At 51.8% G+C, this 2,647-nt stretch overlaps 1 pseudogene; it reads left to right on the top strand.

Annotated features, from left to right (window-relative positions):
• Positions 1-507: 507 nt before the first annotated feature.
• LOC101648806 overlaps positions 508-2,647 on the top strand; it is a 21,415-nt pseudogene continuing 19,275 nt past the window's right edge.

Genomic DNA, 2,647 nt, shown 5'->3' with positions numbered 1-2,647 from the left:
GACCCCTGCCAGCCTGAGATGGTTACAGCACCACTGGATCCACAAGACATTCCACCCACTGGCCTGTGATTGTCCTGCATTCGACGTCATTGATGTGTTTTGTGAGTCCGAAGAGGACTGTATAGATTGGCATCAGACATACGGGCTACTATCGGACTTACGGGCTTGGACTGGCCTGGGCTGGGATGCTTTCTTAATGTACAATTACCCTTTATATAAAACTCTCTCTTGCTATGGATTTGTTGCTCTAGTCCATGGCCTAACACAGTGGCCGTTTGGGGTCATGAGATAAGGAGAGCTGGGGCGGCATGCTGTGGCAATGCAGAGATGGTCTGCTCTGTCTGCCAGCAAGAAAGGCAGAGGTCCCTGGAACCCATGGGGCAGATGTGATTATATTGGATCAGTGACCTTGGTCATCATGTAGCTAGCAGAGGGTCCTCACGGGAAGAAACACTGGCTCTGGACTGGGGTTTGCATATCCTGTGGGGATGCAAACACTAAAGCACCATGACGGATTTGGAACAAGAGATGCCGCACCAATTTGAGCCCCTGAATTCTGACTTCATCAAACCAAGAACGATAGCTTACAGCCCTCAGGGTGCAGCAAGACACATCCTATCTGATGGATGCACCAGGTTGCACACCGCCCTCAGAGTAAGAGGCTCACAGAGAACGGGGTGACAATGGGAACATGGTATCCAAGATGAGGGAGGGCAAGGCATGAAAGATGGTCTCACCAGCCGAAAAGTGGGTGAAGGGAGACGTCGGACAGGGCAAGAGATGACAAAATACCCATTTATAAACTATCAAGGGCTCATGCGGGAGGGGGGAGCGGGGAGGGAGGGAGGACCACTATTGGATAGATTCCTACACTCCTTGGGGGCATTTGGGAGAGAGGACACTGGTGTCACTGTATAATTCTTCCCCAACCTTTTTCCTGCCAGGACCTAGGCCTAGGACCAGGGATGCAACTGCAGGGTGCTGGAAACAGGAGTGATTCCTAAGCAAGAGACTGTAACCGTACCCTTGACGCGGTATGCCGGAATTTCCAAGGGCCTGACGGGATGGACCGTGCCTTCACCCCATCTAGCAAAATTACAGCAGACAGTTAATGTTGGTGTATTGCCTGGCAGGGGAAATAGCTCACAAGGTTGTACCTGTGTAACCATACCCACCATGACTAGGCATGGACTGACTGCAGGGGGAACGCTTGCTGGACTGGTCTTGCTACCAGTGAGATGAGGGGGAACAAACAAACCCCAAATCCTTATGCTGCAGAGAAAATCTAACATTAGCTTGGTCGCTTGAGAGAGACCCAAAGGAAATGTTATCAAAGGATAGAGAAATGGAAGATGAGATGACTTTCCGAAAAGTTGACCCAATTGGTGGCTACCTGCAGCAGACCTGAAGGGCTGGTACCCGGGTCACCTCCTCCTGAGAACTCTTTGTCCTACTGCAGGGTTCATTATAAATGAGTCTTAGACTAGCAAAATGATTGAGGTCCGGGGAGTTACTCCTTCAAGCAGAAAAGGGCCGATACTTACAAGAGTCGAGGGGCGGCCTGTGGTGTGGTTAGTTAATATGGGTGGCCTTTCTAGCCATAATCTTAGCCAGTCCTGGTGGCCTAGTGGTTACAAGTTGGGCTTAGATCTGCAAGGACTCCACAGCAGTGAGTTTGGGTATTTTTAGAGCCATACTTTTGTTAAATTATTAATGCCCATCAAATGACTGGGTGGGAATAGGCAAATGAGGTGCGTGGGGCCCACCAAGGGGATTGGATAGCTTGCTAATAATGTAAATAAGGTGCATCCACACTCCTGGGGGTAGAAGTATTCAAATAAGGTGTGTGGAGCCATACTGAGGAGATTGGTCAGTGGTGCCATCCCCTTAAGCTTAAAAAGAGTTGAGAGAGAGAGAGGGGAGCTGTAACATGGGCGGTAGCAGGACTCTTGTCTGGCAGGAGCAGGAGTGGTAGTGGTGTCAGAGGGCTGGCCTAGGAAGCTAAGCCTGGCAGTGTTTTCTGTGGAAGGCCCCCAGCAGGGCCCAGCCGCAGAAGGCAAGGCAGCAGCGATCTTCATCCAGAAACTGCCTCCTGAGTAATTCTTCTTCCTTCCACCTGGAGTCACATCCCACATTGTCCCCTATGACTTCCCGCAAACCAGCTCTGTGCTGATCTTTCTAAAAGAGAGTGCTCACGGAGCCGAGCCGCAGAGTAAGTTACATAGAAGCGCACGTGAAGATCGTTCTGCAGGGCGGCCTGTGACCTGAAGGCGGAGAAGCAGGAGTTCCAAGAACCGGTGGTGTCTGGGCCGGGAAGTTTGAATTTGCCTCTGAGTACCAAGCGGGTTGAGAGGCTGGATGCTCCGTGATGAGAGTGTAAGAGTTTACTAAGTGCGTACTGGCTGAGACCCTGCTCTGGGAGACCTCAGGGTTGCCTCAAGTCTCCATGTGCCCCCAAAGGGAAACAGGGTCTTTTACAGCTCTGGGTTCCAGGGCTCTGGGCCTCTGATTTACCCCAGCAGATGTTATATAAGAGTGACTTAGTGTGGGGGGAGGTCAGATGCGCAGGCATCCCCCCCTGAAGGCAATCAGTTGCCAGACTGCTGGCTCATCCCTCCACAGGGGTGGGCCTGCTCCCTGCCTCTGG

The sequence above is a fragment of the Echinops telfairi genome, unplaced genomic scaffold (genome assembly GCF_000313985.2).
Source record: "Echinops telfairi isolate 266 unplaced genomic scaffold, ASM31398v2 ScPeMD7_7417;HRSCAF=8455, whole genome shotgun sequence".
Taxonomy (NCBI): Eukaryota; Metazoa; Chordata; class Mammalia; order Afrosoricida; family Tenrecidae; genus Echinops; species Echinops telfairi.
The sequence above is the reverse complement of the archived record's forward strand: the minus strand, read 5'-3'. Positions and strand labels throughout refer to the sequence as shown.